The sequence below is a fragment of the Parus major genome, chromosome 7, assembly GCF_001522545.3.
Source record: "Parus major isolate Abel chromosome 7, Parus_major1.1, whole genome shotgun sequence".
Taxonomy (NCBI): Eukaryota; Metazoa; Chordata; class Aves; order Passeriformes; family Paridae; genus Parus; species Parus major.
Window position 1 is genome coordinate 20,183,660 of NC_031776.1, and position 27,617 is coordinate 20,211,276.

General features: G+C 37.1%; 1 protein-coding gene and 1 long non-coding RNA gene across 3 annotated transcripts in view; both read left to right on the forward strand.

Moving 5' to 3' along the window:
• Positions 1–27,617, forward strand: part of FIGN (fidgetin, microtubule severing factor) — a 103,791-nt gene that overhangs the window by 27,038 nt on the left and 49,136 nt on the right. The window lies entirely within an intron of this gene.
• Positions 12,052–13,545, forward strand: LOC117244710. Its single transcript, XR_004498273.1, has 2 exons — positions 12,052–12,151; positions 12,516–13,545. It is a non-coding gene; the product is annotated as an uncharacterized LOC117244710 (long non-coding RNA).

Below are 27,617 nucleotides of genomic sequence, written 5' to 3' on the forward strand. Positions count from 1 at the left end.
GAGGGGTTACATTCTAAATAGCTGAGACGCACAAAGGTTAATAGGGACACAAAGAGGCGCTGAAATGTGAAGAGACTTGCCCAAGGTCATATAGCAGGTCAGTAGCAGAGCCGTGAGTTAAGCCTACATCTCTGGACTCCTATGCACTAGATTGCTTCTCCAATGATTAAACTATCTGCCTTTAATAGCTATTGAGGGAAGTAATTGTCTTTGATTTAGCTGGGAATTTTGGACAGTGATATTTGTCTGCATTTGTACTTGGTTTTTACATGTCATAGAAAATCTAGAGATAGAATTCGATAATACAGGAAAGAACATTAAAAGCATGATTCTAATTTTGCCTCACTTACTGCAAATTTTTCAGATACTTCCGGTGAGGTGGGTGCTGTTTCTTAGAGTGCTAGCTACAACTGCTGGTGTTTGTTGCCAACTTACACGCCTATTTTTGCTTTATGTAAAATCAGATGTAGGGCTAGCCACTTTGATTGGCTCTCAGGGAATAAAGTTTTAATTACTTGGGCCAAGCTGTCCTGAAGCCTGTATCCTCTTTATGACAGTTCACTTCAGAAGCTACACTGCTTCATTTCAGTAACTTTATTACCATTTGGCTCAGAGATTGCTATTTCGCCTTGGCCACAGATTTCATCAGTTGCCCGGTTCACCTTTGTCCACGCTATACTTGTGAAATGACCTGCTCCTTTAGTGCTTGTCAATAGTAAATTGCTGCATCCTTAGTGTCCAGGCTGAAGCACAGTAAAGAGCACAACTCTTTATTAAATTACTGGATTTTACACTAAATGTTTTTGGATTCAACCTGAATGGGAAATTTCTTAATTACCATTTAATACCAAGTAATTAAAGCACTGGCCAGGGTCAACTATATAAAGCGCATCAGTTTGAACTGCCACCTGATTAATAGGCTTGGTGATAAAAAAAGTTCAGCACAAAAGCATGCTCTGCCAGGGTCACTGCTTTAACAGCTGTAGAAAGTGCAGTTTTTGCTGTAATTCAGGTCTAACAATTGGATCAAAATAATAATTTGTGAGGTGTTCGTGGTTGGCTTCTCCAGTGTGACGTCAGGTGAATTATTTGAATTTGACATCAGTTAAATTGGTTTTGTAGGATATATTGATAAACAAACTGGTTCTGCTCAGATCTTTCCTTAATTTCATTTACATTCTTCATTTTGAACCAAATGAACAAAATGAATCAAGTAGAGTTTTTTTTCCAGACTTGTCTTCCAGATCAGAGTTAAGTTCAGGGAAGGTAGTAATGTACATCAGTTCTGTGTCTATATTTTCATTTGTTTGCATACAGTCATTGATTTATTGTAGCTCAGGTGCTGTCTGTGCTTTGGCTTGTGTTTGCCTGGGAGTGTGTCCACAGAGTAATACCGAATAGCTGGCTTAATAGCTGTATTTTTATATCCCTGTACATACATCTATACCTATATATATACACACATATATACCTCCCAATATTGTATTCTGTTATAAAAGCTTTTCCTGTGCCATGCTTAGCCCCAGAGGCTCTGGTCTGCAGGATCATTCGAAAATTGTGCTGTGTTCACATTTAGTATGGTGGTGTTGTGTTTTGTTTTTTAAACTCTTAACAGTTTATTGATGGGGCCTGAACAAACTGCTGCACCTTCAGAGGACTCAATTAGCTTTTGCCAGGCTCAGTGTGTGTGCAGCAGGCAGCCCATGCATTAGCAATTGCAGGATAGGAGCTATAATGATTTTCACCTACTGACGGCTCTGTAAGCATTAATTTTGACAACACCCTACAAAGTAGGTAAGCGTAGTTATCCCCACTTTATTACTGAACCCACCAGAGAAAGGATTAAAGCCTCGATCGCACCGATAAGCGTGCATGTGCTTAGCTCTAAAACAGTAAGCAGATCTTTGTGTTTAGCTGGAAGAGCCTTTTTCAGCAAAGTTAAGGAAATATGTTTCGAGCTAATTTTCTAAGTTAGCAGAAGATTTCCATGTCAAAGATATGTTTTGAGTCTGGGATACTTGATTCTAGCTTAGCTGTTCATACTTCAGCGTACCACTTTCAAATAAGCTTCCAATTCTTGTTTTTATTAAATACTACAATGATTACTTAAGATACAATAGAAAAATTCTTAGCTCTCATATTTCCAGTGAAGGTGCTGACAGTCACATGCGTTTTTGCTGAATTCACTTCAGTTTTGGTGTTGGTGTGGATTGGATGTTTTACTTTGCTTTTTTCTTACTGTTTTTGGATGCAAACTTTGTATTGAACTATGTTCTGTATAGTTATAACACACGGGATCCTTAGCTGAGAGTCAGGTCTCTGTATTGTGTGCCCCACTTCTCTGTAAGAGCACGTGTTAAGAGGATGCAGTTAAATTCAATAGAAGTGAAGTCAGGAGAAATAGTTTGGTTGGGGGTTTTTTGTTGGTTTTTTTTTTTTTTTTTGTTGGTTTGTTTTGGTTTTTTGGGTTTTTTGCAACCTTCTTTGGAAGCCATAGCTGTGGCAGCTCACCCAGCCATGGAAGGGGCCAATGTGCTCTTCCACCTGCCTGACTGGAGGTGAATCCCCCGCTGCTCTAGGCACGTCAAAATTTCCTTGAGGGCAGCTCATGGGCTCCCTCGCAGCCTCTTGCTCCAGTACTCTCTTGGGCACAGACTGCTGGCTCTGGGTGCTTCATTCAGGTTTTGCAGGGAGCTGGGATGGATTTCATTCCATCCTGTGTCCTGGGCTGCAGGAATTGGTGTGTGTCCAGCTCTACAAATGGAGCACTGCATGGGCAGCTCAGGACCATATTGCACATGATGCCTTATGGGGCTGGCACAGTTGCTGCTGAGCTCCTGTTCCTTTCTCTCCGGATGCTCATAAAGCTCTCCTTTAATTTGTCAGTTGTGGAGAGCACATTTTAAATAATAAATGGGAAATCCAACTTATTTGTTTATGTTTTTTTGGGGTTTTTTTTTTTTTAGAATTTGCGAATGATCTGTTGCTGTTAAGGATAAATGCCCCTCCTAGACGGGAATAAAACCACTGATCTTTGTTCACAGGCTCTGAGATAGCATTCAAAGCAGTTACGGGTTGTTTTGTTAACTATATGCCTTTCAGTTTTACTCTTGAAACAGGACTGGCACAGCAATAAATGGAAATTTCAACATTCACAGTGTTTCAGGTTCTGATAAATAGACACAGCAAGCCTAGCTATTTTTTAATATTCCTACTATGATGAAATAAGTTTAGCTGAATGATTCTGGAGAGATGAACAATTTTGGCATACTGAGCAAGGAAAAGGGAAATGTGTGATGCTAAGTAAGTGATTCATTGATTAAACTATAGAAATTATGCCTCAGGCTGTGCTGTAGTTGGACTTTCCTATGAAACTGTGTTCTTTTCATAATACAGCTGATACACATGAAGCAATACAAAAATGTCAGTCATTCAAATTCAGGCATTTGTACACACATTTCCAAAAGTCTTGTCCTCTTTTTCAAGTGCTAAAATAGAGGCTGAGGAAAGCTGCTTGAGCAGTACAGATCTAGCAGACAGTGACTCTGGTGGTAGTCAGATGAGATTACAAGGTGATCTTGTAAAAGGGTTAAACTTTGAAAAGGTAGTGGGGAAAAACAGAAAGGATTTATTAGCCTATTTGAAATTGTTTTCTGTTCAGACAGTAGAAGATTGATGACACAGCAGCAGCAGCTTTCTTTTTCACACTGAATCTAGACTTAAGCATGTTCATATTCTCTGGTAGAATCTGTTGGAAATCTGTCCACAGAACTCCAGGTCATTACAGCTGAAAAACTTAGACTGGAAAAATGAGTGTCATGATAAGAAGAACCCATTGTTTTCCAAGTCTCTTGTTCCAAGACTTAGTTTGACAAGTTCAAAACTGCCCTCCTGTGAATACATGACAAGAATCTGAAAAAATTGAGCTCAGGTTCTCTATTTTTAACTATGCTGATTCTTTACTCTCAGATATTTAAAAAACTAGCCACAGGTTTAAAATCGTTCATAGTGAGCACTTTGGTAGGAATGTGTGTGTGAAAATGCTCTGTAGAGAGTCCCGCAGCTGCATGCAAACAGAACTAAGTGAACAGCAGCAGTGTGGGGTTTGGGTTTTTGTATGTTCTGGAAAACTCTCCCATGGACAGGCCAACTACATGACATTTCAGCCTGCTCTGAGGAGGTGAAGGTTACTAACTGGGAGGAAAAAAAAAGATCATTATGATAAAGGTTGACACTCAATCTAAATAAATATTTGAAAGCTCTTTAACAATTGCATTGAATTTTTCAATGTAGAAAACTATTCCATGCTAAGTGAGGTGCTGAATGCTGACGTATTTCCATTGAGTGACATGAGTCCATCTCGATTCTGCTACCTACTTGACACAGTTTAATAAAAGAAGAAAGAGTTGGCTGAACAAAACATAGAATTGTTTGGTTCTATTAAGAAATGTCACCATTTATCTAAGTAAAACTATTAAGCCGTAACCTGCATCTTTTCTTTCACCTTGGTGTATGTCAAGGGTGAAAGTTCAAACCAATCCTTTTCATGTATATAATCATGGAATGCAATTAATTCCGATGTAGTTCTTTTAAGGAGTCCATTAAGAAATCATACCAGATGAACAACTGCTAAAGTAAAACATCCAATGCATTAAGAATTACAGGCTTGCCATATAAACTTTATATAGCATTTACCAACACTTAGAAGACCATTAAGTAACTTGTGTTGTGACAGTATTCACAGAAATTAAAATAAGAGGAAAAAAGTAGCATAACTATACCAAGCTGATGTCCTTCTCATTAAGACAGAGCATTGACTGGCACTGTGTATCAAGGAAGGCCTTTCCATGATCTTTTGAAAAAATGGCTGATGTTAAATAATGGTTTACAAATTAGTAAGTGACCACACAGTACTACAATGTAGTTGTTCGTGTGGAAAAATATTTTGCCTTCCATTAAAAGAATACAAAATAATAGAAGAACCCCGAACTAATTTATTGCCCGGGAGAGAGATAAACTGGGTCTAAATAAGTTAGCTGAGTTCTTGCATATCACTGCAGCCTAGTAGGCTGCTCACTGAAGTGTTGGGCAGTTGAGGCACACTGGCCATTGCAGGTACCTAAACAGTGCATCAAGCACGGATCTGCAGGAGCTCAGTGAGGTTGGAAGATATGTCTGAAATAAAAATGTATGTTTGCAAATATGACTGTAACAAAAGCCATGCAAGCTTAGATTGAAGACCTTCCTGTCTGTCTCTTGGCATAGGTCAGTAGTGGATGGCAGTGTGAAATGCCCCAAGTGTGGAACTCTGCAGGAGCTTCAGACTTTGAGGCAAGAACAGGGTGCACCCACACCGCCACAGGCTCTGCAGGACAGGCTGTAATGCTCAGCTGGGTGTTTAGTTTCCAAAGAGATGTAACTGTTTGTGGTGTGTAAAGCCATTGGATGAGAAACAGGAAAATTTTAACTGATTGCCTTAATATCTAGCCATTGAAGCAGGTTTAGGGAGAGCCTTTTTTTAATTCAGTGGACAGTTGTTAGCTATTAGCTGGAAATATGCTAATGAATCTAATAGGAAAAAAATAAGAAAGGATTCCATAGAAATGGTTCAAACTATCACATTTAATAGGCAGTGATAATCCTTCTGTAGTTTTTTAAATCACTGTCAACTTTTAGAGAAGTAATATTTTTCCACTGTCAAATTTTATAGATTAAAAATGTCTTAAAATTGTAATTTCCAATAAATTCATGTAGACTTTTTCATAGGAATGCATATACTGCTATGAGTACTCAATTAGAAAGTTTTTAAAAGGAAAAAATTATTAAAGTAGAGCCTTCCAAGACACAGTCTTTATGGAATCAGTGGAAACAGTCTTACTTACGGTACCTCAGAAAATGTTCTGCCAGAAGAAAATACTATATTTAAGACAGAGATAAGAGAATGGTAGACTTTAAGGGGAAAGCAAAAAGTGTGGTGGTTTTTTTGTTTAGTTGGAGTTTTGTTTTTTCTTTTTTTTTTTTGAAAGGCTCAAATGTGCGACTGGTATGGTGGAAAGAGCGAGCTTCTGTATCCTGGCAATATTTTGTGACCACGAGGAAGGGCTGAGGAATGCAGGCAAGGGTTTTGCTATGCTTGTCCTTTGTCTGAAAGATCCTGTGGTCCTGCTCATGGGGTGCTTGACAGGGAGAGTGTTTGTGGGACACTGTGGTTGTCTGCATCTCCTGAGGGTCACCTTTGCATTGCCCTCTCTCACCTGCTCTGGCCTTTTCCTGTCCCATGGTGGTGGTTGTGGTTGATGTCGAGAGACAGAGAGGCGCCAAGTGCAGTTGTGTTATGTTAGTAGGAGTTGTTCCTCCGCTGAGTCAATCACTTTTGGAGAGAGAACTATGACTGGAAGAAACCATCACGAGTTCAAGTTGTTTTTGTATCATTTCAGTTACTTTTCATCATTTGCAGGATGACTTTCTAGGTGCAATCTTTGTGTTGCTTATACAATAAAAGCCTCATTCAGGAAAACCATGTTTCAATAGGGTTTAAATAAGTAGATAAAGAAGTTTCAACTTTTTGAAAGTGAAATTTCCCCCCTAGATGGAGTTAATGTTAATAATTCCCTTTCAACATCTCTGGTGTAGAGTACTTGAGGAGGCATTGTTTAGAGTGGGGGGTTTTGGTAGCTTTTTTTGGGTTTGGTTTATGGTTTGTTGGTTTTTTTTTTTTGGTTTTTTAGGTTTTCTTGTAAGGTGTTATGTAATTAGGAAAAAGCAGCTAAGTTTTCAGCACTGCAAATCTTCTTTTTGTCAAGCTACTTAAAATCTGTCTTCTTAAAATGGTAGTTTTTGTGTCAGCTGTAGTCTGGCACTTCGACAGTCATTATAATGTGAAGTAATGAATTCATTAATTACTAACAACAAACAAAACATTTTCTGTAGCACTTAAATGTATTGTGGAAACATTGAAGAATTTTCCCTGGTTTCATGCTGCTGTGGCTTACATTTCCAGGTATCATTAAGTATTAAAAATTGACTCCAAGTACATCAAAATTAGGAATCACTTTGTACAACTTTTATGCTTCACTCTTCTTGCAAGTTGGTAATTGGAGTATTTAACCTTACTGTCCCCCACTTTATTAGAAAATGGTATTTTTTTAACAATTAAAAAAATACTATAGTAGATCAAGCAGTTATTTTGACAAAGAACTCGAAACATTCTTGCCTAAATTCCACAAATAAAAAAGCCAGCTAAATTATCACCCTGAACAGATTTGCACAGGGACCTCAGTCAACCTTTATAAAGGATAATTACACTGGCGTTTTAACATGGGGCAAAGGAAATGGTAAAATTAGGGCATAAGAGACACTGTTCCTATTTTGAGAACACAGTAGAGTAATTGGTAAGGGATTTTTATTGCTGTTTTATTATACAGAGGGGGTTTTTCACTTTCACATGTTTGGATATTTCTTTCAGGCTCCTAAGCCCTGTGTTTAGTGGCATGCATCTGGGCAGAGATCTCCCAGTGTATTAATAGCACATTTTTGAAATTGTGGAAGGTTGTGGGTGTTAAAACTCTGCAGCTGTAGTCACCTCTCCCCTCACCAACTCTTCTTATCTTCTGCTTTATCTTCTTTGCAAAATGATATTTCGGATTAATTTTAAAAATTAATCTAAAAAATAAAAAAATTATAAAATTTTAATTTAGTCTTGTTTATGCTGCTTAAGGTTTCCTGTGATTAATTTAAAACTCTTCAAAATTATTTTGAAAGGAGTTGTTTCCTGAAAGATAGAGGCATGAATTCATAATTTTGTTTTGGTTTATTTTTCAGGATTTGTTTTACAGAATTTCACCTAACATTCTATCCAAACCCACAAGCTTCACTTAATTTCAGCCCCAAATTACATCATTTGACCTAGGAGAAGTTTCCTCCATTTCAACAAATCGAGCCCAAGTTTGTGTGACAGTGGATAGATGAGGTGAGCTGATGAGGGTCTGGGAGGCATTGCAATCAGAGTGGCAGGTGAGGCAGCTCTCAGTGAATGGATTTGAAGGACTAAATGTGAGGGTTTAGGGAAGGAGGAATTGCCATAGTGGATTACAGCCAAAGTCCATCATGAAAATATCTCAAGTTTGTCAGTAGCTATCAGAAAACACATTAAACAAAGGTGTATGGAAATCATGGTAGTAATCAAAAGCAAGCTGTGTAAGAAGAATTCTATTAATTAAGTCTAAATCTGTTTCACAAAATCTGTGCTTCCTTGAGTTTTCTATTGGTAATTGGTAAAATTGGTAATTTTAACCCACGACAGTTTATTGTGGTATAACTGAATTGTACACAAATCATCAGACTGGTATGAGTTTTCTTTTCCCATTTTTCTCCCCAGCTGTGGATTCACACAGTTAGACAATACATTCCCTATGAACTATGAGTTATCTGTCAGTAGATACTGAGAATAAGATGAAGAACAAGGACTATTTTTAGTGTAAATAAACAGTTTAATTGAGTTTGGGATATTTGCTTTGAGTTAGATATAGTGGCAGGAAAAAATTGTAGGGAAAACTGAGCTTGCCTGTACTAAAATTTGCCCTCAATATGGATGCTCTTACAAGGACTGGATAGCTGCAGAGACTCACTTACATTGTAAAAATATACATGATTCATTTCAATTGGTCTTTTAAGTTTTTAAAATCACATTTGTCCTCTTGCTGCACTGTTTTTGCCAGTGTAAAGATCATAGGTTTTATTTGATTATATTTTGGTAATCTGTTAAATGAGACTGGGTCACCTTGTACCATGCAACATTTCACTGCACTGCTAAAACTTAATGCCATCTTTTTATCTTTCACTGAGTGGATGTCAGAGGACACAACATTAATATAAGACAGGCATCTCTAATATTTCATGAATGGCCTTTTAAAAAAAACCTCTCAAAAAACAAACATAGGAAGTAAAAATTGACACTGGGCTAGTGAATTTAGTCACTTTTCTCAAATGTTGAATGGTTTTCCATTTATATGTTTCATCTTTTACAAGACCTATTCTTTATCAGGCAAGGCTATTAAAAAGCACAGGTGGTTTTCTTAGATTGAATATATTATTTTCCTCATGGGATGGGACCATTGAGTGATTTCCATGAAAACGGTGGTCAAAAACTGAAGATAATATCCCAAAGTAAGACTTTTGTCGTTTTTTAATGGATTAGAGTTCACTATTAAGAACTGGTAGACCTGAGATTTGATGCCTTCTTGTAATTTTTTTTTGCTTGTTTATTTCACTTACGGTGCCTTAAAAATTAGTCTATACTTTCCAGTTCTATAGGGATATCTGTCAGGTAGGTTAAATCAGGACCTGGCAAAGCATTCTAAAAAAGTGCATGCTTCTAGTAAATTATGAAGCATTTGCCTCTTTTTTTGTGTGTGTGTCAAATGTACTATTCCAAAATCACTTGGCAATATATACAGATGTGAATAGCTATGTGTATATTTATGCTTTCCTATGTTGTATGTCCACACGTTTATTTAGATGTATCAAAATGTTGGGTTAGATACAGCTTTTTTGTAGCAGTATCTCTGCATGATAATTTTTATATATGGTAGAAAATACTTAATGCTTACCTGCTAAGACATTCAAGGGTGATGTATTTTTTCCATTCTCTGATACTTAGGGGTAGGAAAACTCTTGTAAAATTCTGAATATAATGTCTAATCCTTAGCTGTACTAATTGTGCCATTAGATTAAAGCATTAGAGAGAGGGATAGCTATGGTGGTGTGCAGGACTTGAGCAGAAATAATCATCTTATAGTCCGGATCATGTACTGAGAGGATGCATTCATGTTTCAGTTCTGAATACGCATGTCCAAAACTTGATTAAGCTCCTAGTGAAAGTTGGTATTTAATTTCAATGTTGTAGTTTGGGAAAACAAGAGTGGAAGAGACCTCTAGGATCATCAGTCGAGTCATCTGTTGCTGCAGATAGCATGCCATATGATTTCTTCCCTAAATTTGTTGGGTTCCGTAAAGTTATGGAGCTCCATGCTTAGCATTGATTATCTTCACAAAATTTATATTTTATTTGGCAAAAAAAAGTGTTAATAATTTCACTTGCATTAGCATAGTAGAAATTTAGCTAGATATGCTGGTTAGAGAAACAGTTTGATGTAGTTAATTCATTCCTGGTTTCTAAAATAAGCATGCAAAGATCTGCCATCATTTTCTTCTTTCCTCACAATTCGTCTGTCTTTTAAGTTCAGAACAAATGCGTATCTACCCTCACTATTGCCACCCCCTCTCCCCCCTTCTCCCAGGAATCAGATGGGTTTTTAATACGGTCCTTGATTTCTCTATAAAACATTGGCTAAGATAGGTGGCTTTCCAGGCAGTTTTTTGTGAACTAATAGGTGACCTTTGCCACAACCAAATGTCACTGTGAAATTTCTTCAGCCCTTTAGACTCAGTAACTATGTTTTGTTTTTTTTGTTTTGGTTATTAATGTGGTTTCTTTTTAATTTGCATAAGCAAATGTAAAAATCTCTCGCGTATGACAATATGTAGATTTGTGGCAGTCCTGAGAGGACCTTGGGTCTCTAAACCAGTGGCTTTATTATGTAATGCTGCATAAATGCTGTATTTTCATCTGTGACAGATATAGTCTTGAACCTGTATTTTTCATGTTATTTAACTGTTTCAGAGCATCATGTGTGAGAGAACACATCAAAATGGAAATTGCCTCTAGAGAGGCAGCAATAAATATTGGTTGGGTATATTGCATTGTTGGGCTCCATGTGTTTCGGGATGTTCTCAATTCTCTTGCCCTAATCAACACTGTAAATACATGCTGCATTTTCTGGTCATCCATTTGTTGGATTAACAATTTGGACCTTGCAGTTTCTACCATATGTTTTGATTCTTTACTATATATAGTCATGGTTATATAAGACCGTCCTCTAACAAAATTGCTCTGAAACCTGTCTTTTCCAGCTGTAAATTAAATTATTTTCCACACAGTAAATTCTGTGCATTATATGTATAGTTAACTTGTAGTTACTTGAAAATTAGGAAGCTAAAATGAGAAAAATCTTTACATTCAAATGAAATCCTGAATCCCTGTGACACAGAAATTTGCTCTCCTCTCATTTAAATATTGGGGAGGGTTTGTGCTTTGTTTTTGAAAAGGTACTTACTGTTTAATCTCCAGCAGAGACTAAAATTGTTCATAGTGTATAATTGAAATATATCAAGATTTGTGATGATATATTATGAAAAAAGAAAAAAGAGAAAAAACAACATAGGCAAAATATATCTGATTCTGACAATTTTGTGCAGGAAGTTTTAGACAGAGGGGTTCGCATATTGCTTTTATTGAATATTCTGTTAAAGGATCTGCTTAAGTCGCGTCTCCCTTAAAGTCTTTATAAACAAGTAGTACATGTCCCATTTTTTATCTACTCTCTGCTTTATGCTGTTGAGTTAGAATAGAATAATAGTTCCTCATCTTGTCTTTCAAGTGACCATAATACTCTCATGGCCATGAAACTTAGTTTTTGGGCCTTTTATTGTATCAGTGATACCACTGTGTTTCGTGTGGAGCCTGAGTACTCTTATGAATGACTTTACAGCACCAGACATAGTATATCCCAATTTTCTATTGTATACTTCCCTCTGTGGATCAATATGGATTTTAATTAACATCCTAACAAAACTGTAGTTATGCTCAAAGGTCACTCTCCCTGTGTATCTTGCTGGGGACTTGGTCTTTAGGAAGTTCCTATCACACCAGACACTGTCAAGAACAACCATAACTGAAACAGGTTTTCATTTATCCTGAGGCAAAGGCACTTTTTTCCCTTTCTTTTTTCTTCAGTAGATATGCACAGAAGTTTGCTAACTGGGGGGAAGGAGCTGCAAATCTACTATAAATATCAAAGGTGACTTGGTAGAGATTCTTGGAAGAAATTTCCACCATACTTGGAATGCAGTGACACTGTTTCATTCAACTGCTTTTCCACATTGCATTACATTAATAATCGCCTTGCAGGTTTCTTGGCAGATGAAGAGAAAGGGAAAGTTGGATGATGATTTTGAATGAATGAGGATGAAGATGAACTGTTAGCCTTAAAGCTTGTATGAGGTAGTCGGAACACGAAGAGCTGTGAAGTAGGTCAGTACTTTTGTCTTCTTTTTACATCAGTTGTTCTGTTGAACTGCTTTTGTAAGTGTTTAGCTTATATTCACACATAGCACTGGTATTTCTGTGTCTCTTCCTTGACTGTACACTATATGAGATTATTTTCAGCTGTTTTATCCCTTCTGTCATGTAGCTCTTGAAATCTCTTGCGCTAATAAGCATCTAATAGATCTCACCAGGAGTCTTGGCTTTATCTTTAGTCTTCCTTCATTCTAACAATTCTGCCTACAGTACATACTGTTCACAGCGTAGATCCGCATATTGCTGTTCAGCTGCCAGGCTCTTGAGTAATAAACCCTGCATTTTGATTCTGAATGAGTGTAAATTATAATTTTAGGAGTGTTGTTCTTCTGACAGAAGAGAGTCCAATGCCACATCCTTGACTATGGATGAAGAGTGCACAGCAGTCTGGAAAATGAATTTATCACTGATCAGTTGCTTTCAAAAATTACCTTATCTGACAGTTCCCTCTTCAAGTAGAAGAGCTTTTATAGTGCTGGTTCTTCAGTTTAGAAACTTGGATATTTGGTCCACAATGCCATTTCTTTCTGAGGTTCTGTAACAGTTCTGCTAAATAAAAAAGTTAGCATTCAACACAATTTCAAATTATAAAGAACCAAGCTAATAATAAATTCTGTTACTTAATCCTGTTAGAGTTTGAGATGTTTTGTGCTGTTACTTAGACTTGAGAAGTTAAATCCAATATTAAGGAAAACCAGAAAGACAATTTTCTTTTACTGCATTGTGTTTTGATGTTCAATTGTCTAAAAATTGCATTATTGTCATTTGCCTTAGGTCTCATTAAGAAAAGAGGTAAATTTTATGCCTCTTACCTTTTTCCTTTCTGAAACTGAAATAGGGTGTCCTATTCCTCCCATGTTACAATACCCAGCAATTCCAGGATTTTCACTTGCATTCTTTAAGGCTTGCAGCTAATGTTTCCCACTATGAGGACACAGACACCATTATATATAGTGGCAATGGGAAGGAACCCCCTCCAATTAAATAGATTGTAATATTAACCTGCCATTAAATAAATTGCAATATGAATAATGTTGTTAGTTATTGTTATCTATTAATTTCATTTTATATGTGTTTTCTGGTAGCACTTTAAAAACTGCCACCAGTTACCTGCATTGATTAAAGAAAGTAGTGATACTGCTGTGTTGTAACATGGATTGAAATCTAACTAGGTGCCCTTTTCAGTATCTGCATTATTGTTGTCATTAAATCCATTAGTTTGAGAATAAAACTTTTAAATTGCTCGATTACTTAGAACTTATACTTTTGCTTAATGAGTTGTCCTTTATTGGATATTACAGTCAGCAGTGCTGTATCTAGTATCTATAAATACTGCAAATACACTATCACAAGCTTAGATGTCATTTTATTAGGAGATGCTGCCTCAGCAGAATGAGAATATTAATCTAAAAGAAGTGTATTTTTTTTCCAAGCAACATAAACAAATCTATCCTACTTAGAGCTGTAGTGTCAATATTTTATACTGCCTGTGTTGACTTATTCATTGTAGTTTTTGGCATATGGGATAACTGGGAAGATTCCAATTCCGGCCTTTCATTTTAGGCCAGTTCAGGGTACTTCCAGCCCTTATCTGAGATACTTTTTCAGCCCCTGAATAGTTTTCACATATAATAAATGTACATTCTGAAATACCCCATGTTACACTGAACATTGACTCCTTGGTGATGCGGGGAGTAGGCACTCCTCTAAGTTTGTTTCATTCTGAACAAAAGCTTTAGCAATTAAATTTTGTTGAGTATTCTAGACAGTGTCTACAACTACTGAAGCTTTTTGAGCTTTGACCTTAGCTTGCTTAGCTTCCACTGCTGGAACAGAAAAAAAAATGAAAATATCTACCTGGGAAGGAAGGAACGTTTGCTGAGCGTTTTTAGCAAAAGACAGAGATAGCTTAAGACCCATTTTAGTTAGTTCTGGGTTCCTTTCAATACTAAAAAGTTGTAAAGACTTATTTAGTAAGTACTTTTTAGCTTTATTGCTTTTATGTTTAGATAATACCATTGTAGGGTCATTATGCCAGAAATATTATCACTCAGACCCCCATAGAAAATATAAAGAGTTTCTGTTGCAAATACTAGCAAAGAGATGGAACACTGATTGTGTTGTCAAAGATTTTCATTAGAAACAGTTTGGTCAGCTGTAAATCACCAGTTCTTTATGTGTTCCTCATTCCAGAGCTCATTCCTTAGCATCGTAATACCCACTGTGTGTCTTACAGAGCTGGTCAGTGACAGCCTCACCATGAAATCAACTCCTCCAGTTAACTTCTTGCTTAGATTTGTTATTTCTGCTGTCTAGAACATAACACATTTGCTTAGCTTTAGCCTTTGAAAGTACAGGTTCTTGCTCAGAATTTTCTGGCCATGCTCTCTTGCTTTTCACCCCACTGCTGTTCAAAATATATATTTATCACCCAAATAAAAATCTTTGTATCTTTTATATCCTCAAAGTTGTCTGATTGAAGATAGGGCCAAAAATACTCTTTTATGAAGGTGTTTGCTACTACTTTGAATAATTTTTATCTGCTGTTGTACTAGTATCATTTATTTCTTTGTTCCTACCATACATGCTCTGGGGCTTTTTGCTGATTGTCTGCAAAATTATGTAATGTTTGCCTTTTTCCCCTGTATGTTAACATTTGTACTTCCACATGATAGTTGTCAAAGCAGGTACAATTCCAAGATGTGCTTTTGTTAAATTTCAGCTTGTAATTCCTATACTGGTCTATGCTGCTTGTAACATTTCTAGAAATAGTTTGAATTTCTTTCTAATGTTAAAAGTCTATTGGCTTCTGTAAGTGACCATCCTTTCCATCAGACTATTTTTGCCTTCAATAGTGTCTACTAAAATGCCCTGGTTGTTGTTTTTTTTGGTCCAAGAAAATTCTAAATCCCCTTCTCCCTGGTTTCAATTGGAACAGCTGTCATGTGTTTTGCTATATCACATGTGTGTAGAGAACAGCATTCTTCAAATTCTGGAATAATTTCACATGCACCTTCAACTGTCTCTATTAAAAGCTGATATGTGTATCCTGTGCTCAGACTCAGTTGATATCTAAAGCACCTGACTACCTTTCTGTTTCGGTGGCACCTTTGTCCTACAGATGCAGAATTTCACTTGTTTATTTGTTATTTTTGGAAGTCAGAGTTGGATGGGCACCATATTTGCTCTGTTTATTTTTGGAGGGGTGTTTTACTTATCTTCCACTCAATGTATGACAGTGTATGCAGTGAGACTTAATCACCTGATCACCTGACATGCACATGAGATCTCTGCTTTATTCTGTATCTTTCTCCAAAACGAGACCGCCTCACCACTCCTGCAGATATGTTTGGAGGGACATCTTAAAGACACAAGGGAGGACAGCACAAAGGTGAATGCCGTGATATTACAATTTGTCTGTAGTCTTAGCAGCTCTTGTAAGCCAATTATCATTGTGTCAGTGACAGTCTTGGCATGTGTGGGAAAGTTTTCATTAGTTTCTCTCTTTCCCTAATGGTAGCCCACTGTGGTAGCAGCAAAAGTAATTTTGCTGGCTTAGCTTTACCCAAAGGTATTTGCTTTAGTTAGATGATTCTAGAGTCCTCAAGCTAGAATTATATTGTAAAATGTGGGCACGAGGAACGCCCAGGTCTAGGTTGCAGCTAGATTTTATAGTTATATTAAATCTATTAAATCATATTACTTCAGGGATATTTTTTTCAGGATAATTACTCTATCTTTTTTTGCAAATACCTTAATGAATAGGAAAAAAAATTTGGGTGTTTTCAAAGAAGATACTAATACTTTGGAAAATAAAGGTTGCAATGGAAGGACGTATTAGTTGTGGGGAACAACACCTTAATCTCTCAATGCAGTAGCTGCAGCAGTTTATTCTTGTAACCTCTGAAAATTAAGAAAGGGGAAATTATTGAAAAGAGTGTCTAGGCAGCTCTAGTTTAGTTCTAAGATATCCTAGAATTTTAGAATAATTTTAGAAAGAACACTTCTATTTCTCAAGTTAATAGAAAAGCAGAGAGAAAACCTAAAATATCACACAAATCTGTGATGACCTTGATAATTAGCATTTATAAATCCAAGTACAAAGGCAGATAGTTCTAAAATGAGTGCCACTAAGGCAGACTCTTCACAAGATTTATTTTAGCTCTCGAATTTTTACTCTTTTACATTGATAGCTTCAAATGGTGAGGGAAATTGGAAACATCTTTGTTATTCAGTAGCCAGGTATTTTATTCTGTCTACAAGAAATAGAAATGATGACAATATTTATGTTACTGTAAGTAACATAAATTACCACAAGTAACGTAAATATTGTGGTACCTTACTCTGGCTCCTTACAGACTTAGCCCTTCTGTAATGCTGTGATTTACCAGGACAATAACCAAACTGACATTATTAATATAGTTGTCTTTGGAGTAATGGGGATTAGAGTAAAGGAACAAACATTTCTGTTCATGAAATAAATTAAACTTAAGACTCTGTCATATATATTCTTTATGAAAATACATGGTCATGTGTTTCTGTAGTTCATACAGCCAAAACATGTCATAAATGGTAGTGAACTAACAAATACTGTGTAGCTGTTATTTTCACTCACCAAAATATTACCAATGAAAGAAACTGAAGGAAATTTAAACATACCTACCTTCCTCTCTCAAATCTGATATCTATCATGGTCTTCTCTTGGTGTCATTCTTTAGGTGGCTCATTCTAGTGTCCTTTTCTAGGAATTCTGAAGCTGACCTTGCTCTTTAACACAAGTGTTTAATAAAAAAATAAATAGTCTATGTTTAAAGAAAATAATCTCATATAGACTGTAAATAAGATGAATTTACTATTAAATGTTAAGGCTAGAGAGAGTTTAAGCATGCTAGAATCAAAGCATGTTATTTGAAAGGTTTACAGAACTTGATTTTAAAATGCAGTGCTTGTTTCTTGCAGAAGTCCAGTTATGTCTGGTGGAAGGTGCAGTCCTCAACCATTAGATTTTTCTCTCAAATGGAAGTTGTAGAAAAGCACCACAGCCAAACTAAAGAAAATATTAACCAAAGGTATTCTGCTTTGTACTGAAGCAGACTGAAATTGCTCCCATCTCAAGTGGGAAAGGTTGTCTCCAGTGGATGGACAGATATTAGGAATTAAATGGGGTGAATTTTTGAAAAAGTTTGATCTTTTTAAGATAAAATAAGCTCTGCTTATGTCCCTAGTGCTCTTTGTAAGGGTGTGTAATTTTTTCCAAAGTGAGAATGCAATAGGAGTTCATAATTTATAAAAGTTAGTTATCATACCATTACTGATGCAAAGTTACCATAAATCACAGACTGGAGTGATCCTATTAGTGGTTCACTTCACTGTTAACAGACAAAATTTATGTTAACAAGGTTTATGCGCCTTCACCACGGTTCTACTCAGCTTAGTTATTGCATCATATCAATCACATAAGAAGATATTTAATTTCATAGTGGTGACTTTACACTATATTTTTTGTTCATTATTGTTTGGCCAGACAGAGAAAATTAACAGCGGTGGCTGATATGCATGTATATATGTGCCTCTCTATATGTGTCACTATATACTTATATATATCCACAGTAATGTATTTACACACCTGTATCTACAAGTATGTGTACACATCTGTATGCCAAAGCATCAAATGCACAAAAATCCATACAGTAGGCTGTGCATGAAACCTTTTAATTGCAATGTATTACTGTTTTAAAAAAGCTTTATTAGTGTTAAAACTAGAATGTACCATCAACAGTCAGTATCTCCTGACAGTCTTTCCCCCTTCCTCAGGAATTTAGTGCTTAATGGGATTCTTTTGCCTTTGAAATTGAAGAATTTTATTAGTTGCTAAAGCTATTCAGTAAGAGGGTATTTCAAAAAGAAACGTAAATTGCAAAATGCAGTGGGACACTTACTGAACTGTTGGTATTGTTTTGTCAAAAAATGATTTAAAATGAGCTAGAAAATTGCCGAACCATCAAAGTATGGGATGTGGGAAAGTTAATATATTAAAGAAACACTATCATGAGAAGAAGTGCCGTTTTAAAAATGATATTTTAAGAAATTCACTTATATAGAGAATAGGGCAAAATCATAATCTTTTATGAGCCCAATAAAGACTACCTAGCTACTGCCACTTGATGCAATACTTTTCTTACTGAACTTAGGGAAAAAAATGTACTACAGAGGACTTTTTTTGTGCAATATAGATTTAGTTAGCTCTTTAACTTAAAAATGGAAGAATGGTGAGACTGTTTTCTGGACTGACCAGTCTGGTGCATAACCTAGACCAACATATGCATGCATTAGTGTTCATACAGGCAGGACTGGTGGCTCTGCAGTCAGGGTCCTTAGATTTGACATGCTGCTATTGTACTGGCTTTACTGACAACTTACGTAGTTTAGAAGCAGACTTATAGTAGTGCTTCCTTTAAAGACAGCAATACGCTTTTCTTCAGAAATATGCTATCTTCAGATAGACTTTGTTGTTATTTTTGTTTTTGAGATAGGCTGTGCAAGTAGCTGAAGAGAAAATTAATCCTTGCTATTTTATGTGATGTGGCTTCTTGTGACTGGTCCACTATGTAAGAGATTCATGTGGCATTTTGGAAGACCAAAAAAAAACCATGTCATTTTACTTAAGATCACTTATTGGTGTTTGCTTAAACAGTTAGCTCAGGCATGTTGAGTACAGACAAAAGATAAGAACAATTAGTATTTATAATTTGTTTTGTATTTGTGTAGCCTGTGGTTCCTCTGGAAAAAATATGCTAATTGTATACAAGTTAATATATTTGCATTTCCTAGTTTTCTTACTGCTTGACTCCTTTCTGCTTTAGTCTATTCTTACATGTCCTTATTCATGGTATGTAAGTCACTGCAAGGATGTGGGCTGTTCAATTCCTAGTAACCTATTGAGCTGTAAAAAACTTACTATGGTGTGTTGGAAATATGGGTTTTCATGCAATGTTCAAATGGAAGAGAATACTTTATATAAAGAAACCTGCTTTTAAGTGGGAAAAAAAAGTTGGTAGGACTTCCACCTGAAATTGTAATCTAAAATTGTTCCAAGCCCCTCCAAGGATTGTTGCATCTGAAGCATAATGATGAAGCTCTTTGAAGTCAACTGGCTTTGCCATTTGACGGAATTTTAAAGACAACCAAAGTCTTGTCTATGTTGGTAGCAAAATTCCCATTGACTTCAGTGGACGCTGCATTTAACTCCTCTTAAACAACAGCTCTCAGTCTGTGGCTGCTCAGAGCTTCTTCCTTTCCCATGTGCTGCTGCTGTGTCTCTCTGGCTTTCCACTTCTCACAAATCCCATGCAGCACAGAAAGACATTTGCTGGAAACACCTGGATTTAGTCTGAGCTGGCCTCAAAGAGGTTGGCAGAGCTAGTAGACGACAGATCAGATGTTTGACAGTATGGTCTGCACATCTACAGTGTTGAAAAAAACATATCTCTCAAACTATTCTAAGGGGAATTTATTACACATCAAGCTATATTGCTTACATTTTTAATAGAATTTCACCTATTGTGTCAATTTCAGCTAGCATTAAATAACAATAAAAATCTTGCAGTCTGTGCTTGTTTATAATATAGTGGCTGTAGTTAGAAATTAGAGTACCATTGTTCAAGCACAGCCTGCCTCCCCATTGAGAAAGTCTTTGTTTCCTTACAAAGAGCCTTGTGGCTATAATTCTTTTTAAAATGTACTCCCTATGAGCCATTAAAGAGTAAAACAAAGGCTTCAGTTGCGTTTTCTTCCTTAGGAGCCAAAGTCTGACTTTTACCCACCTCTGTACCCTGCTGTCTTCTCCCCATCACTTGGAGAAGAATGTCTGAAACCAGTTGTCTTCTTACTATTTCCTCCCACCTGCTCTGCTCCTCTGTACCCAAGTGCCTCGCAGAAAGCACTTGAAGTCTTCTCTAGGGAAGGTGAGTCCAACTGCTTTGGCAGCCTGCTGCTTTAGCAGTTGAAACCAAGCTCTCTCCTTTGGCACAAACAAAGCAGATGTCACTCATCAAAATACATTCACTGTAGTAAGCATGGGAAAATGAGCCAATGGGAATGTGATATTGATACCTTGAAAAACTGCAGTTATGATTAATGTGGCAAGTGCTATTTACTTTAATGTTTGACCAAGACAACACTGGTAATTTCTTTTAGCTCAATGTGAAATTTGAGTCTAATTGTTCTAATTAGTAGAAAAGGGAAAGCTGCCAAAAATTACACACTGATTTACCTACATCTTGATTCTGCTGACTTCACTGAAGTTGCACAGCATTGTTAAAGAAAGTTACTTTAGGCTTCAATTTCTTTCTGCAGGTATCTATGTCTGATGTAAAAGACATAAGATCCTTGAAGTTAATGCTGTGAAGCTGATGAGATGAAAGAAATCCATAACTCATCTTTTGGAGCTCTGCATTGTCACGCAACTTTGGGGATGGTGGCTTCATTGATCTTGACAAATTAAAATCACAAATGAGTCCACTAGAAAATAGCAGTAATTGTTAAAGAAAAGGCACTTCTGAATTTGATGTGGACCATATAAGTGTCATAGTCTTCAGAAATTACATATGAAGTAGCTGGAGAAAGTAGCTCAGCATTGGGCATCTTCAGACTCAGACACTGGTTGAGGATTATGTACTGACATGAGAGTGGATGGGTCTAATTTAAAATCCATTAGGCTACCAGATTTGTCATTAAATCAGGAAATACCTCTTTGGTCCATAGACTGGTGTAATGCGTGGATGGCAGAGTGATGTGAGGGAACCTCTCACTGCTATGAAGATATTTGTCATTGTAATAGAGAAAATACTGAATGCTCTCATGTAACATGCAGGAGAAATAACAGTCTTAATGTTTCTGTCTCCTAAATATTTTCTGAGAAAAAGAGATTGCAAGTACTTTTGGAAGCAGCAGGAACAAGGGGAATGACTTTTTCCCCCCCTCCTTGTCCCTCCCAAGAATATACCAGCCTCTTAGTAAAGAATTTTATTGTGTCATTTATGGAAACCTTTGCTGTCTTTAGTTTGCAAAATTCCTCTCTCTTTCAAATAATTTTTCTGTTTTAAGAAGTGCTGGGTTATACATGGCCTGTTTAATCCCTTTGCCCCATGTATAAGGCTCTAAAGATATTTGCATTTGTCATACGATATTTCTAGATCTTTGCCTGAGCAGGCATTTATAAAAAGAATGATTTTTTTGAAAGGAATACTACACCCATGTATACACTTTCTCTTAGGATAAGTTTTCACAATATTTCATGAACAATCACCTGACTCAAAATGTATTCTAGTGCAGACTGTTCAATTATGTGTGTAAGCAGAAGGATTGCAAGATCCAGGAAAACATTAAAAAACCATGAAAAAAAGTAGAATAATGTTTGAGGCAGGCAGCTTCCTAATGTCACTTTTTTTGACAGCCAACTCTGATGCGGTGTGCTGGTTAGTGATACTGGGGACATTGGTGGAGTTATGGGCTGTTACCTGAAGGTAAAGGGATAGGTTTCATAGTAAGAGGGTGTACATTTTACCAGTTCATGCTTGGCTGCATTTTTAAAGTGCTTATAAAGCAAAAGAAAGACTTTTTGCTATGGGTTTGGTCGATGCAAAGCTCAAGATCTCTTAAAATTTATGAGTCTGAAGTTAGCCTGTTAACATTATTTCCTTTGTTTTATTAGAAATAATAGAATATCAGGGAGCTGAAGCAGTGAAATTTTTTAAATTGTTTGTGCTGTATATGTTAACATATTGCCCCATTTTGATATGACCTCTGATCAATCAAGTTGAATTATAGTGAGTTCTTATTTGCAAACGCATAAATAATTTTTACATCTTTAAATATCAAAGCTTCAACATAATTTTCACTTTTAGGTTTATTAAAGTAACCCATCTTTGTGACTTATACATCTGCTATTGTGTACTATTATAGCTCAGTGGGCATGCATGTAAGGTACTATGGCTGAATCCTTTTTCTTTTCAGTTTGTCTTGTCTTGCTTGAGCTCTGGGTGAAGAGGGGACATGTGGACAATGACACTGGCTTAACTCATAAAGTCAAGGTAATTTGATTGTGTAGCTGAGTGTTATCAAGGCAAATCAGTACAACAGTTGCAAAGACAAGATCTACCAAAGGACAGATATTCTTGAAGAAACTTTCCAGGCCTTTTTTTTTTTCCTTAATTAATTTGGTTTATTATTTTCACATTGTATTTTGAGGCATGCAGGGCAATGCTTTGGTAGATCACAGAACTGTTGTTTGGGGAAAATGAAGGTAGAGGGTAGAGGATGTCTGTCCTCTGTCTCCTTTTTCTGTGCCAGTCTAAAACCTTATTTGCGTCCCTTAGGTGTTCTTGTCGACCTATACAGAACCCGCTGCTGGTGGTATCACACGCTGCACAGCAGAAAGAGCCTGTTTTATTCCTGCTTAGCACTGGATTCACACCCTACAAAGAGTTCTAGTTGTAATCTGGCCTTGGAGAGCTGGCCTTCTCAGTTGGGGTGGCAGGGAGGGCTAACAGTTTCCTTGGTTGGAAGGCATCAAATTGAATAAACAGAAAACGGGGGCCTGGAGAGTGGGAAAGCTCTTGATGGTGATTAGTTGTCATCCTGCTTGTCAGAACAAATGAAGAAGAGGAGCACAATGTTTGCACTGTTTGAACAAGCCTCAGAGAGCAAATTAGATGGTAAATGTGATCATAATTTGCCTGCCTTTCTTGAAATTCCCATGGTGCTATTAGTGTTTTTCTTTTTTCAGTAAAAGAGCTTTAACAAATACTTACTTCTATGGAAACTGAAGTGCACTGGGGTTGTTTACAGGGGTGGTGTGCAAAGATTTCTGCACTTTAGTGATAGTGTTTACTATATCTACATGCTACAGGCTGGTGCAAGGTGTGTAATGCCAATGGAAAACATAATGTATTTCAATATTGCACATGTTGTGGAAAATATGTAGATAGCTATCTATATATATATATATATTTGATAGGTATGCATATATAAAATAAGCTTGCGCCTGAGCTTTATGTTGCACTTGGTTGAGTACTGTTGATAAGCCAATTATGGTATTTTTTGAAAGATATCTGGAATGTAAATTCTTCTGTCCTATTATCCTGTGATAATGTGCAGTGGCAGCCTGTGCCCCTTGCTGAACTGTTGGCACACCTAAGGTGACCACAACTGTTGCTAAATAAGAAAATAAGCACTTCTGTGTTCTGTGAATATAGAAATGTGAAATAACCTGTAGCATTTAGATAATGAGTTTGGGGTGGAGATGGAGAAATGCTACTTACAGTTTATTTTACACATGAAAGTATTTCACACATAGCAGAAATCGTTAGTGTAAACAAGTATCAATTAAGAGAACAAGTATGAGCATTGTTCGAGAATGAGGTAAAAGCTGTGATGTGAAAGACTCTCTAAGGCAAAGACAGATGACTGACAGTGGAAAGATGTAAAGTATTTTGATTGCCTTGCAATGAAATCTGAACCTGTGGAAACTAATAAAAATTGACTGAGCTTAATTAGAGGCCTATAGGTAGCAAAAACCTTGTTTAGAAACTAAGCACTTGAACTGTCATATCTCTAGTTACCCAGCCAGAGTGTCAGCATTGCCCAACAACAAAGAGAAACTGTGTCCTAAAGTTGAGGAGTTTGTACTCCCTGGCTCTGGCTTGCTGTGGTGCACAGAGCTTTAGGAATTAGTGATTCTTAGTTTCCTGTAGAAATGCACCTTGTTCCACATCATCTCCAGCAAAGCTCTGTGATGGACATAGATATTCTCTATCGATCTGCTGGGCCTACTTCAGGCAGAAACATGTACTTTTTTTCTTCCTGTGTATTTTGGATGAGCTCACTGCGGAGCAGTAGAATAAATGAAGTGTTTTGCTTCAGTCAGTCTCTGAACAGTGCCAGCTATTGTATTGTGCAAATACAAGTTGCTAAGAATATTCTTTGGTGGCTAATGCAGTTTTTACCAATATTTTAATATACTGAAATTCCAATGAATTGGATTATGTATATAGTATAGTTGGCAACATACTAGTGTATTCCATATTAGTAAAGCACAGCGACAAGCAATTACATTTCATTTTTCTTTATTGACTATTTGAGGCTTTAAAATATTCATTCAGCAAGTTAATGTCTCCCTTTTGTTATTTTTAAAGGTATGGGTACTTAGCAGGCTCATACACTAATGATTTTTAAGCTGTAATAGAAAGCACATAGGATATGAACAGTGATGTGAAATAGATTAATTAAAATCAATGTTATTTCAATGAATACTAATTGAATTATTAATGCTTGGATCAGGGTTTTCCCCCATTTTGTGATTATTCAGCTTGTTGGCTGATGTATGCATTTCTGTTGATGAAAGCCATTTCTCTGTCTTCCTTGGTTGTTTTTTTTTCTCTCCTGCCCCTCATTAAAGGAATATGTTATCAATACCAAGTAGGAGACAGGGACTTACTCATAGCCAATTTAATTTTTCCAGTGCCGTCTCTGTCGTCTTTTCCAGTTGTGAGTACAATAACACACAGTGTGTTGCAGAAGTAGCCTAAAAGCTCTTCAAATGTGCTATGATCAAAACTGGGGTCAGCTGGCATTGGGAGGGCAGTGTTGTGAAGCTGTAGCTGGAGTTGGGGATGGCTGTCAGAAGCTGCCAAGCCCAGGTGCCCAGTCGTGCCTCTGCAAGCCCACTGCTGCGGGTGTCCCATCCCGCTGGCCTTCTGCACTTGGGTGGAGGGAGTGGAAGAGCTGCAGAGAACTTGCTGTCTTGCTCTTGGCTGAGGAAACTGCTGTCTTCTCTTTGCTCTGTCTGCTATTAATAACCCTTCCCCCAGGCTACTGGATTATATGATTTCAGTTGAAATAGATTAAAAGTTCCTTTGTTTTGGTGCCAACAATAATGTGATAATTTTTTTGCCAGTTCTCCAGGGTTTTTGTTTTTGTTACTTGGAGGCATAAACTCAGGGTCCAAGGGAAAGATTGTTATTCCATTGAATTTAGAGAGTGGGTTCCCCCATCCCCTCATTTTAACAATTATATTATTAGAAAATACTCTATTAAAAGTACATAATTAATATCTCATAATTTCCTGCAAATAGAACTGGTTTTTGTGCATGTGTGTTTGCACAGAGACAGCATCTCTTGGGTTTTTTGGTATCTTTTCAGAAAGTTCAGTGTTTTAGCAATAAAAAAAAGCTGGTTTTGCAACAACCCAGGTAAAATAGAACATCTTTTTTTTTCCTCCCCATAATTACTCCTGAAACTGAAAAATTCTGAAAGGATTCCCAGAGTTGAGAATTGTCAACAGGGCCTTGGCAATAGCAATATTTATAATAAAAATAATAAATATGTATAAAAAATTATCATCAATATTTTGGACTGTTATGAAAGTGCTATAATCATAATATAGAGACCTTTGGCTAAAACATCTATGGAATACGCTTCCAGTACAGAGGTGTTGTAAAACCTGTAGAGCATAAATAAGGACAGCGTGTTGGTATGTTATGAGTCTTCAGAAAACCTAATGCTTTTGAATAACATTTTATAAATACATATATATATATATTTTTTTCTGGATTATAGTATAATATCCTGGATTCTCAGATACATCTGAGCTTTAATACAGTTCTTTTCTAGCTAGCTAGGATTTGGTCTTCAGTTTAAGGCATTGTAAGTAATGCGTAATATTCCTGTCATCAGCAGTATCTGTTGTTCTGTCAGCTATGTGCAGTAGCATTTTTTTCACTGTGAATCAGCAGTATATATTACTTCAATTATTTGTCTGCTGTTTATAGACACTGAATTAACCAGTACTGAGGTTTCCATTTCTGTAACATTTTCTGTTGCACTCTGAAACATTACAGATTTGCTATAAACCACTGCTTAAATTGGAAAACATTTTGGGCATTTTCCAAGAGTTTCACATCCTTCCTATATTGTGGGCCCCAAAACTGGACTCAGTACTCCAGATGGGATCTCTTAATTAGTGGAGTAGAAGAACAGAATCACCTCCCTCAACCTGCTTGCCACATTACTGTGGATGCAGCCCAGGATGCGATTTTGCTTTCAGGCTGCCAGAGTACATTGCCAGATGTAAGGTGGTTCTATGATTCTGTGATTCTCATCAACCAGCACACTCAAGTATTTCTCCTCAGGGCTGTTCTCAATCCATTCTCTACCCGGTCTGCATTTGTGCTTGGGATTGCCCCAATCCACATGCAGGACCTTGCAGCTGCAAGTTGCTGTACTTCATGAGGTTGACACAGTCTTACCTCTCAAACCTGTTTAAGTCCCTCTCTATGGCATCCCTTCCCTCCTGCATGTCAACCACACCCCACAGCTTGGTGTCATCAGCAAACCTGCTTGAGGGGTACCCCTTGATCTCATTGTACATGTTGCTGAAAATGACGTGAAACCCCAATACTAACCCCTGAGGAGCACTATTTGTCACTGGTCTCTGCCTGGAAACAGAGCTGTTGGCTGCAGCTTGGAGGGGAGCTATCCAGGCAACTTCATATGCACTAAATCAAATTCTTTGGCAAATTTGTGCTTTTTTCAGTTTAGAGACAAGGATGTCATGCGGGACAGTGTCATATGCTTTGCACAAGTCCAGAAGATGAAGGCAGATGCTCTTCCCTTATCCATCAATGCTTCAATATTAACCCTGTTGTAGAGGACCACCAAATTTGTCAGACATGATTTGCCTTTAGTGAAGCAATTCTGGCTGTGATCAGTCGCCCCTTTATTTTCCATGTGCCTTAGCCTTGTGTCCGTGAGGATTTGCTCCAAATCTTGCCAGGAACAGAGGTGAACTGTCTGGCCTGTAGCATCCCGAGTCTTCCTTTTATCCTTGTAAAAATGGGGATTATTTTCCCTTTTTCCAGACAATAGGGACTTCACCAAAATGTCATGGCTTGTAAAATATCATGGGTAGTGGCTTAGCCATTTAATCTGCCACTTTCCTCTGGACCTGGAGATGTGTCTCATCAGGTCTTGAGCACCTTCAGGTTTTTTAGATGTTCTTGAACCTGATCTTCTCCTACAGTGGGTGGTTCTACATTCTCACAGTCCTTGCCTTTGCCTTCTGCATTTTGGGCAGTGGGGCTGGAGCATTTGCTGGGGAAAACTGAGGCAAAAAAGTCATTGAGTACCTCAGCCTCCTCCATGTCCTAGCTAATCAGGTTTCCCATTTCCTTCCAGAGAGGGCCTGCATTTTCCCTCATTTTTCTTTTATCACTGACCTACCTATGGAATATTTATTTGTTGCCTTTGACATCCCTGGTCAGATTTAATTCTATCAGGACTTCAGCTTTCCTAACCTGATCCTTGGTTGATTGAAAAATTTCTCTGTATTCCTCCCAGGCCCCCTATCCTTGCTTCTATC